The 12,353-nt window shown below is 37.0% G+C and overlaps 1 pseudogene across 1 annotated transcript in view; it reads left to right on the top strand.

Annotated features, from left to right (window-relative positions):
* Window positions 1-12,353, top strand: part of LOC149962204 (ATP-binding cassette sub-family C member 1-like) — a 60,169-nt pseudogene that overhangs the window by 8,685 nt on the left and 39,131 nt on the right. Inside the window, exons 2-3 of the transcript XR_016481360.1 lie at window positions 1,263-1,437; window positions 2,396-2,650. The product of XR_016481360.1 is annotated as an ATP-binding cassette sub-family C member 1-like (transcript). The remainder of the gene's footprint in view (window positions 1-1,262; window positions 1,438-2,395; window positions 2,651-12,353) is intronic.

Below are 12,353 nucleotides of genomic sequence, written 5' to 3'. Positions count from 1 at the left end.
GCAATTTATATTGTTAGTTTAATTGCTTTAAATTTCTTCAAAATCTGGTATATTTTCGAATGTCAAAAGCCCATACATAATAGTAGTTTGATAAATATTCAATCACCATGTAACAATCAATTTCATTATGAATTGCTTTGAACTGATAGTTGGATTTTTAGTTAGTACAATTTATTTTTATTTGCAAGCCACTATCAAATTTTAACTTTTATAAAAAAAAATAATTAAAATCTGTGTATTATTGAAAAGGGTTTGTGAAAATTCTAAGCTATTTTGAGAAACACTTACAGCAATATAAAGTACCCTTTCAATACCCAAAACTTGTATTTTGATCACTGAAAATAATTTGTGATTTTATCAATAAATGACTACAAAACCCCTTTTTGAACCGAACATCATCATTGAACTAGTTTGAACATTATGCCATAATTAAGATCAAATAAACTGTAAATTTATTTAATTTTAATAAATCAACTCAAAGTAAGCAAACATAAGAGAGATTTGTTCTGTTGTTTTCGGTAGTCCTTAGTCATAAAAAAAACGGTTATAAAGTTCTTTTAAACACTGTTTACCCGTAGCTTTATGGGCCCAAAGACAATTTGGTTTTGAATACTTTAAGATTATCTTATTTTTTATTTCGAAGCCAATTTGTAGAAATTGAAGAACGTGATATCTAAAAGGGTCAGAAGAAAACCGAAGAGGTTGCAAACGGAGCGAAAGAGCCACGATTTAAGAAACTCTTAATTAAACATGTTAGATTGAAAAGAGTTTTCAATAAAGTGAAATAATGAATTTACGAAGTTAACACTTGCGCGCAACCAATACTGTTCAATATTGTGAGACTCGTAGGTGAAAGTAGTTGTGATTATATTTGCTGTTATTATACCGTAAAGCTACATAACCCTACAGTTATCCTACATTACTGTTATAATTTCCAGACGCTGAGCAAAAAGATTGACCTATATTTTAAGTGGGATATTTGCTCTTTCACTGATTTCGGTATTCAATTGTTATATAAAAATAATTTCGAAAAACGTTATGGTATAAAATAATATTAAAACTACAATTGATTATGAATATCGAGATTATGCAAATGGTTTTCTTCGCCGTAACTAGGTGCAAGATAAATATTCTGAACACTGTTTACCATGGTACAATTTTGCTTGTTGTTTTATTTTTTTAAATGGGTGGCGTCGACGTTTTGATGCCAAATATTTTAATAACAAATGTTCAGAAAATGATAGGACTGTTTTCCGTTCTAGGTGGCTCATTGAATTCGCCTCATCTGGTTCGCCAATGTGGCATGGGATACTCTTCGTCATTCTTCTAACTATTATATCTTTCCTTAGAAATATAATCACCGAATACAGATATAAATTTGCTCTTGCATTAGCTTCCGCATTACGATCTTCAACTGTCAGTTGTTTATACAAAAAGGTAAGCTAAACTTACAACTTGCAGCCACGAGCACCGATCTGAGGGAGCAAATTCGATATAAAGGGCACAAGTGACATAAGCATTAAATCATTCCATGAGACTAAGAAAACCTATCAGAAATTAAAAACAATGTTGATTCTTACGCTAAAACTTTGCCTTACGTCCATAGAAGTGGCGAAATTTTACGGTTTAGATTCGATCTTTATAAATATCCATTAGCAAACCAAGCCCAGAGAATATCATTTTTTTTTAAATATTAAATACCATTCCATCCACCACTTTAGTGTATGTACCGGGGTAGCTGTAACCACTATCACTAATTTCTAATATCGCAACTTCCGCAATTTCTAATTGAAAAAAATTATGAAAATAACAAAATGAAACTGTAATCAGTTCCGACTTCATTATCACCCAGTTTGAATCCTCTTCCAACCAATGAAATTCCACATTTGGTTATTTATTGATTTTTGTGTGAAGAAAGTAATTCGATTATTTCAAATTTAATAAAGCACATCAGTCAACGTAGCATAATGGTTAATGATTCGGACAGGATTAAGTGGCATAAGACCCTACAGAATAAAAAAATCTTTGAATTCATTTTTGTTCCGAAAAAATCGAGATATTTTGGTGACAGGCAAAATCAAATTTATTGTTAAGGCAATGCTAAGTTGTTTAAGGTCTTACTAGTCAACAAACGATATTAATGTGTTTCAACAATGCCTCTAGTCAATTACACCATGCAACATAAAACTTAAAAGTTTAAATTTCATTTGCATGCGATCTTAATCAACGCAAAATCTGATAAATCGGAAAGTAGTATCACTTGACTTATTAAGCCTGTACGCCTACGCAAGTAATCAACAGATATTGGGATAATTTAAATAACGTTGGTATAATTCAATTTAATTTAAATAAAATGGAGCGCTATTGAAATTTTATTTTTATTTTTTGTTTATAGTGTCTGCGACTGTCTCATAAAGGTCGAAGTGATTTTGCCAGTGGTACCATACTAAACTGCATGGCAGTCGACTCAGGACGATTTGTGATTGTGGCTGCTTCTTACCATCTAATTATCTGTTTTCCCGTTACAATTATAATCGCAACCTATCTTCTGTGGACGTTATTGGGAGTATCAGCTTTAGTTGGGATCATAATTATCATTTCATCTGTGCCAATTCTTCAACTTCTAGCGAATACCTCCAGAGAATACCAGGTAATCAAATGTACTTTGTATTTCACTTCAAATCTCAGATCAACGATTGAAATTGCTGTTAATCTTCCTAAGTTTACCAATTAATTGGTTTTATTGGCCAAATGTTTACAATTTTTTATGTATTATGAACTGTGATACCTTCGTTAGACGAGTTAAAAATATAAGTGAGCTATTGTGAGAGAAGTAAGAACAAATAAGCTGTTATTAAGGCCCAAAATAAGCAGATATACACTCTAAAAAGAAATTGTTCAAAGTTGAACAATTAAGAGTATAAAGGCTCACCACACCAATAGCACACATTAGTGTTCAAGTTTAAACGCTATTTATTGCGTGCTACATCGTGCACTAAGACGGTATTCAATGGTGATGTTCAATAATGAAGGGTTAACTGGACTTAAATTAACGATTTGGTCGCAAGGTGAGCAGCAACAAACGAAATGGTTGGCAAATTTGGTCGCAAGGTTTGCAACAACTAACGAAATGGTTGCCATTATTAAACGCATTAGTTACCAAAATCAAACTCATTAGTTTTCAAAATTACACGCATTAGTTGTCAGAATTACACGCATGGGTTGGAATTATTAAACGTATTAGTTACCAAAATCAAACGCATTAGTTGGCATTTTAAAACGTACTAGTTACCAAATTCAAACGCATTAGTTGGCATTATTAAACGTATTAGTTACCAAAATCAAACGTATTAGTTACCAAAATCAAACGCATTAGTTGGCATTATTAAACGTATTAGTTACCAAAATCAAACGCATTAGTTGGCAGAATTACAAGAAATAGTTGAAAGTTTTACACGCATAAGTTGGCATTATTAAACATATTAGTCACCAAAATCAAACGCATTAGTTTGCAGAATCACACGCAGTAGTTCGCAGAATCGCACGCATTAGTTGGCAGAATCCAATGCATTAGCTGGTAGAATTAAGCGATAAAATTGGCAAAATAAAACGTTCTAACTGGCGCAATCGTACATTTGACCCTTATTTAGCAAAACCGCCCATTGTGGTTAGCAAACCCGAACGTTGCTGTTAACAAAATCGCACGCTATGCTTAGCAAAATTAATTTTCTTTGTTGACTTAATAGAACGCAATAGTTGGCGAAATAAAATTTTTAAGACATTTTAACGAATTCGTAAAAAAACGAAACTGCCTTTGACAGCCAAAGTCAGTTTCGTTATTTTACAAATTATAACGGTTTTAAGGAAATTTAAGGACTTCGTCATGTGATGGTTGACTGACAGAAGTATTCCTAGCCCTTACTCAAAGATATTAATTCACCAAGGCGGGGGGAAGATGGCGACAAAATGCGAGTCGTGGCCTTTCATGGCGTGAATTAAATCTGAGAGAGGGGGGTTACATACGGGGAAAAGAAATAAAAGAAAAATGGGGGAGATTCGAATTCAGAATGGAAACCCTTTGTCTTTAATCAATCAAAAAATCTTTATTTAACACTTATTATATTATAGAAAAACACAAAAATACAAAAATGAACAAATTGCGGGGAGAACTGGCGGGGTAATTTTACTTTGCTTCTAGTGATGGTTAGGCCATCTCTATTATGGTTCTTTTATCTTTTTCATATACACTTACACTAAATAATAAACACTACAATTGAGATACTACACTTTGAGATTCGACATTTAAACATTGGCACTGTTAACTGAAAAACAAACAAAACAACAAGTTGGTAAGCCAAAATATACCTCTCCTCGGTAGAATTGTCCCTAGTGGTATTAATTTCTCGAGATAACCCTTAAAGATATATCTCCGCAATTTAGAGTTATTTGTTAAAAATATTAACCCATTTCTATCCCGCCCGGTATAAAATTTTAATTATAATTAAAATAATTGAGACGAAACGACCAATTTTAATTTATTCAGAATATCATAAGTTAAGTAGTTACAACAGTAAGTTAGACGTACTATAACAATGCACAATTGAATTAAACCCTTTTACAGAACAAGTTTATCAGTTAAATATAATACGAAGCAAATTTTAATGAAAGAAATATCTACAGAGGCTTTTTGGAATTACTCGCTTACGAAATACTTGCCGCATCTTTAACGCTCATTTTATTTCAACACTCGCCCTTGATGAAGATACCGTAGATATCTGGTAGTGGACGACTCGTTCACTTCCTGTTGACGTTGTGACGCATACCACATGAAAAAGACCAATGCCGTCCAATTTCCAATATCATATAATGACTCGCACACCCAAGAAATCATTGACTGCGTTAGAAATCGTAGATATCCAAATATCCACACCAAATGTATTTACAAGAAGCAAAAACCTTACCATCAACAAAGCACAGAGAGCCACTTGACTAACCGCCACCTCTTAAAGCAATTACGTTAAATTATCTCCTTTGAATTAACAGAACTATATATAGGTCGTTAAGAAAGTGGACCACCCACAGGGTCTACCCTTTAACCCTCTAATCTCGGCTGACTGCGCTAAAACAAGATTTAACCTTTAAAAAATACCAGATTAGGCCTTCATAAATTCATTAATAAAAAAAGACTTTATTACCTATTATGCTTACGATGCCTGTCTTAATTTCAGTGAATCTAAGCAGCTATCGGTGGTTCTGTGGTAGAGCGCTCGACTGCCAAGCCGAATGGTCTGGGTTCGAAACTTGGGTGACGCATTTGTTTTTAATCAATAGAGAAACGCTAAATTAGAATTTCTTCGATGCAATAATTTCAATTTCAATTCTATTTCAATTAAACCAAAATTTCGTACTCTATTAAATACGCTTCCGATAAAGCTGAAGGTCTAATTTTCAATAAGGCGTAACAAGTGTCGGTGGTTCTGTGGTAGAACGTCCGCCTGTCAATCAGGAGGTCTCGGGTTCAAATCCCGCCCGATGCGATCGCAAATTGATACTAAGACGAATACCGTGTACAACTGGTGGAAACCCTGCCATTAGACGTTGAGAGGTAGCATTACACTCAGCACTCGGTCCGTCCCAAAGTCATTAAGAAGAAGTTGGAGAGAAAACGCCCATATAAACACAACAGACTCAACATGCACATCCATCAGAACACAAACACAACAAATTCAACACTCACAACCTACGCATAAACATTACAAAAACGTAATACACCAAACCGTCACGACGGTGAGCGAAAAAACACCATCCAAACCAAACCGCAAATGGATCCGTTAACGCTCACCGTCACACGGTGGTTTTGCCAACCCTTTGAGAAACTGCGTACGCAGTGATTACACTTTGCACCGAAAATGCGAACGCGTTCGCAGTCCTGACAGACAGACACACCCACAGACCCACCCACAGACAGACACGGTCGTTGTATAACCCCTCCTAGGGGACTTTGTCCCCTCGGAGAGGTAAAAATGGCTACAAGGAGGGTACAATGCGAACGAAAAAATTAAGTCCAAACTGCATAAATTCAAGAAGCAGAATGAACTCTCAACCTCGAGGGGGGGGGCTGTTTTAAACAATAGCGAGGGATTAAGCCTTCTTTCCAAAAATAATTATCTGCGTTTTCACCGGCTATTTCGTATTTCGACCCTGGGTACTCTACAAGGGGGGGGGATATGATAAATTTCACTTGATTCGTGGCTGCTCTTCGATTTACGGGATTCCGGGTTACGGGAGCTTCCGGATTACGGGGTTCCGAATTACGCAAGACACACGCGCACGCTTTTTCTTGGAGGTACTCGACGGGGGACTTCTTGTTTCGCAGTGACAGTTCGTCTCGCTTACGGCACGGATGCCGGGATTACGGTAACTAACGAGCCGGATTACGGTTGGGATGTCCGGATGACGACGACGAACTTCTTACAAGCGGCGTAGGTACTTCGGGTTTCAGTCTAAAACATCTGGTTAGGCGAGGGAATCGGTCTCGGTCATCTGGGTTTCTTCTCTCGGAACGTCTAGATTTTGGGTGATCAACAGGTGATTGGAGGGTGTTGAGGGCATTACGCTTCCCGGATTCATTACTTCTCGGCTTATACTCTTCCGGTCGGAATGTCCTGGATGTAGATCATCTAGGCAGTCAGTGAGGGTTGTTTCGGTCATGAGGGCTGCAATGAGGGTTAATTAATATCTAAGCGCGACTTCATCGCGCATTATTCTCTATTTATTTCGACATGGTCCTTCTCTTGCCAGAGAGGCCGAGTTCCGTCCTGAGAAATCAGACTTCTGTCCAGTTCTGCCAAGTTCTCTACAGTTCTCCTCGGTTCTCTCAAGTTCTGTCCAGTTCTGTCTTTTTGGGGCTCTGTCTCTTGGTTTTGTTCCAGGGATTCCAGAGCGGAGTTGAAAATAAAAAGCGATTGGTGACCTCCCATTTTATTTGGTTCATTGGTGCACCCAAGACTCGGGTCCTGTCATGGGATGTATGACGTTGTCCGACCCACGAAAGGTCCCTTGGGGTTGGTTCCGCGTGATTGCGGGGGTCTCAGTGTTTTTGGGGGAGAAAATGCCAGGAAATCACGAGGTTATATTTATTTTGTTGTCAAGCGAAAATATCCAGGCACTTTTTTGACCTATGACCTGGCCTTGGAAATCGTGCGCTTTTTGTTAGATTCGGGTTACCTGATAGTGGGCTAAAGCCCCGCTAACATGACAAAGGTTCCATGGGATCGCTGTGAGTTGAGGGAATATTACTGGTTTAGTTCGGCAAAGTTTCTGAGAAAAATGCGGGTGGGGTCGGTTCCGAGAGTATTGTAACACGGTAATAAACGAGGAAAAAGACACGAATTATCTCCAGATGCTAAGGGCTCTTAATTTTAACATTGCTGAAGGCAGGGATTTAGTTTATAATATATATTAAGTACCCTGTTTAATTAATTCTCTCAAATTTATAATTTATAGTGGGGGTTCATTGAGTTCTATCAGATTTATAAACTATATTTAATTTGTTTGTATGGTTCAAAAGTTATTTAAGTTTTTATTTTATCATTAAATTTAATTTATATTTAACACTGTGATTAGTTTCATTAAATAGAGCTCAGAATTCTAAGAAATTTGACATATGGGGCTTTACGAATACTTAACAATTACTATAGATGGCCGAGAGTGGAGGGAATAAAGTAATAGCAAAAGTAAATAAACACAAAAAAAATAAAAAAAAATAAGTATGCGGGGAAAAATGAACCTGAAGGGTTACAAAATTTGTTAAAATGTCTCGGGAACATGCCCTTAGATTGTTATATTTAAAGTCTAAGGTTAAAGGGACTTTCAAGAGACCACTCTTGTCAATTTCAAATATGTCATTCTTTCGCCGTTCGTTGTGAAGCCAAAGTTACGACTGAATGACGATTTTCAAATCGAATAGGCCATTCTTGACAGTCCCTTTAAGTAATTTTAACGATAGGGTCCTTAGATTGAACATTAGGGTGAGCATTTATTTTGAACCTGAAATATTATTCATACATGGTTAATTGATATTTTTACCTCTCGGAGGGGACTATGTAACCTAGGAGGGGTTTTACAATCACCGTGTCTGTCTGTCTGTCTATTTGGGTGGATGTGTGTGTGTGTGTGGGTGTGTGGGTGGGTGTGTCTGTCTGTTGTTCGCTGTGAACGCGTTCGCAGGGTCCAAGTCCAAAAGCCTTGCTCGCAGTTTAAAGGTTGGCAAAACCACCGTGTGACGGTGAGCGTTAACGGATAAATTTGGTGTTGGTATGGATTTGTTTTTGTTTCGTTAACGCTCACCGTCGTGGCGGTTTAGAATCAGTTTTATAAGCAATTTGGTTATTGTAATGCTTACGTGTAGTGTGGGAATGTTGAGTTTGTAGTGTTGGCCTTTTTAATTAACGGGTGTTTTCTCTCCAACTTCTTCTTATTAACTTTTGGGACTGACCGAGTGCTGAGGGTTACGGTAAAGGTCTCAACGTCCAAATGGCAGGGTTTCCACCAATTGTTTACGGTATTCGTCTAAGAATCAATTTGCGATTGCAACGGGCGGGATTCAAACCCGAGCCCTCCTGCATGACAGGTGAGCCGCATTATAGACGGTGGAAATTCAGGTACTTGGTAAACTAGCGGCCATTTTGCAACCATGTTAAATGTGACCACTCTCTCCCTTTTTTGTAATATATTTCTGAAAGTCACCTGACAGTTATTAAAAAGATAGTAATAAGTAATTTAGTCGTGCGTAAAACAGAAGGCCCCCAAAACGTCAAAAACTGACGAATTTTGGGTTTCTAGTTCTAAATCATAAACCCTAAGCTCGAGTCAGTGGCGTACCCTTTGACGCCCGGGGCGGATTACGAATTGGTCGCCCCTTCCAATTTCCAAAATGTTCATGTGTCCTGCATTACAGAAAAAGTAGAAAAATACTAAGAATTCGCATTGATTTTGTCCAATTGAGCAAAAAGCTAGTAACAATGGTCTCACTACGAGAAAAGACTAAACCATCTAAACGCCATTACTGATAACACCAAAGTTTTTTTCTTGAATGAAAAATGCCGCCCCCTAGAAAATGCCGAAAGGGGCGGACCGACCCCTCCGCCCCACCCTAGGTACGCCACTGGCTCGAGTTATTTAAATACTTATTTTTTCAAGTAACATCTAGAACTAATCTAAAGTTTAAAAAAAAATGACAAACAAATAATCATAAGCTCTGATTGGCTGTTGGCAAAAGCTTTCAATTAAAAAGGGCTGGCAACCTACGTTGCATATTTGAATTTCGAGGTCCCTAAATTATTAGCTAATGATTCCCTACGCGTAGCTTCGCGCCTACTTCGTATTCCCACTATACCCAACTTTTCACAAATTTCTGTAATACAGGTTGCCGATCCCTTTAATATATTTAACTTTGTTTATAATCTAACTTACTATTAAATACTTTTAACTTTTAACCAAATAACAAATGCAATAAATTACCTTCGATTTAAACTGGGTCTTCTAAAGTTGAATCAAGTTGTTTTTTGGACCGTAACTTTTTCTTTAAATCCCTTGCGTGGCTTTGCCAAAATTTCCGTTCACCGTCTCTTCGTGGAAGTTTCCGAACATTCTGATTTAACCTTTAGACCCCATTGAATATTTTGGGATGCGTGCCCAACGAACCAGTATTAAAAATACAATGATTTAGTAATATCAATCTTTGAATAAATTAATTACCTCTCCGAGGGGACTATGTCGCCTAGGAGGGGTTTTACAATCACCGTGTCTGTCAGTCTGTCTGTCTGTGGGTCTGTGAACGCGTACGCATTTTCGGGGCAAAATGTAATCACTGCGTACGTAGTTTCTTGAAATCGCCGCGTTCGCAGTCTCTTGGAATTAGGAAAAGGTGTTTTGAAAAAGAGCCTTCTTTTTGTCATTGGGTGTAGTATAATCAAACGTTTGGGGCGGACCTAGTGCTGAGGGTTACGAAAACGTCTCATCGTCCAAATGGTAGGGTTTCCATCTTATGTTCACGGTATACGTCGTATTACCAGTTTGCGTTAATATCGGCCGAGACTCGAACCCGAGTCCTCCTTTATGACAGGCGGACGTTCTACCATAGAACCACCGATACATGTTACGCTTCACTGAAGATTTTTAACTACTTTTCCGCTTCAGTTGAGTTTCTAAAGTCTTACTTTTTCGTTCCCTTTTTTGTAGGATCTTTTTATATTTAGATCAAGCTTTTATTTTAGTTAAAATATTTAATTGATCTGGAATTAAACCGGGAGTGTGGTTAAAGGACTTTGATATGCTGCCGCAGAGCTATTGATTCCTGTTACGCTGTATATAAAATATGTAATATATTAACAAGAATGTATTTATTTATATTTAGGAAGAATGATTATGTTGCGACAATCGCCGGGCACGTTGAACGCCTTTCCCCCGTCTCGCGCGGGGGGAAAGACAAAACGTCACCGGCGTTTGATTACCATCGCGTTAGGTGACGTAAATTTTAAGCAGCCAATGAAATACCGGGACTATTCGTTTTATTTAAAGTGGAGGAGCGTACCGGGGGGACCAACGGGTGGATTGAGAGAAAGGCTAAAAACCGTCTCGACATAGACATTCTCCCTAGGTATAAATAAATACATTCTTGATATTAACCAATGATGTTATGGTAACTCTTTCATTTCAGTAGGTGTATTTGTTTTTCGGATACGCAGATTGTTTTTTATTATTTATTAATATAATACGTTGCTGATTCCGGGCAAATTCCGCGAAATGATTAATTTTCGGAGGAACCTTTGTGGCGTTTATTTTGTTATCTATTAATTTTTATCTATTAATTCTTAAGCGTGTTATGGTGTCGAAGGCGTCTAGCCGACACCACACTGTTGTCTTCAAAAAAAAAATCTTAAGCGTGTTAACTTTTCCGCGATATGGATCATTTATGATGGAACCTTTCAATTGTTTACGTCGTGTCCCGGAGCTTGTGTGGTTTGATTGTAGCTACGTCGAAAGTTCGTAATTTATTTTACGGGTGTGTTAATAACTTAAATTGTGTGATATTGCTGTCTTAAAGCGGTGGCGTTGGGCTGACGTTTGTTGATATACGCGCAGTCGTTCAGTCTTCAATATTCAGTCAGGTGGCTTTTTATGATTAATTGGTGGTAAGGTGTGTTTCGCTTTTTGTTATTACATTTTCCATTGGTTTGAATTGACTTTTGCTTGATTTCTAAGTATTTGTATTAATTTATTGCTTAATTATATTTTCTATTGGATATTTTTGCTCTGAAGCCTGATCGATTGGGTTATTGTTATATATTTTTCTATTGATAAGATTTAAAGGGGAACGGTTGTGCTTTCACCACTTGTATAATTTTATGGTTCCTCGGAAAAAACTAAATTTTATGGCGAGTACCACCGTAAACAATATTAACCGTTCTTGTTTAGTGAAACAAAGAGAATTCCGTGGGATTAATAAAAAAAATGTAGCGTGACGTCCGTTGTCAAGGTCAATATGTTTTTTTTTTGGTTAATATAAAATAAAGGGGAAGGTTGTTAGACGTCAAGGTTGCTAGAGAGAGAAATGTGCTCGCGCAGTCTTTTTTTAAGCCGTGAAGTGGTAATAAATTTAGATTTGTTTAATTTCTAATGAATCTTACATTATCACTGTGATAATTACTAATTGTTTAAATACGTATTTTGGTAGAATTTAAGTTAATATATTTTCTTTTATGTTTTCTATTTTACCACCCTTACAAACATTTTTGCCAACCTCGCACCAAATAAATTTTCGATATAGAAGCCACGGGAATATATTTTCGTAAGTTTATCGTGGGGATCTTGGTGAAATATAAAATTTGAAATATAATTTTTAAATTTTCGACCCGTTTTCATTTTTTATCAAAAAAAAAGAAACGCGGTTATAACAGTTTTGATTAAGCGTCGTTAAAGTGGCTTAAGACGACGCGTGGGGAATGATCTAGATATCCTGCGAGGAAAGGTAATATTACGGGCTTGACCGCCTTGTTTTATATACATTACCTGTAGTTATATGACAAGGCCTAAAAACACATTTATCACCACGACGTACGGTACGAACGCGCGAGGCGACATGTCGATAGCTGGAGTAATGTTCATCATTTTTATTGGACGACAAAACGTCTCATAAATAGTAGAATATCGTAAGCGCCTATTTTAGGGAATTCCTTTAAATTCTTGGTGCAGTGGGTAAAAAGTATTTTGAAAAAGGTACTATTTAATCAATATTAGCTCCAAAGCATAAAATTTGTGGCAGGATTCATGTATTTTGGGTATTTACCCTG

This window comes from Leiobunum rupestre, chromosome 1, assembly GCF_980474605.1.
Source record: "Leiobunum rupestre chromosome 1, qqLeiRupe1.1.hap1, whole genome shotgun sequence".
Taxonomy (NCBI): domain Eukaryota; kingdom Metazoa; phylum Arthropoda; class Arachnida; order Opiliones; family Sclerosomatidae; genus Leiobunum; species Leiobunum rupestre.
This window is presented reverse-complemented; position numbering and strand designations above follow the sequence as displayed.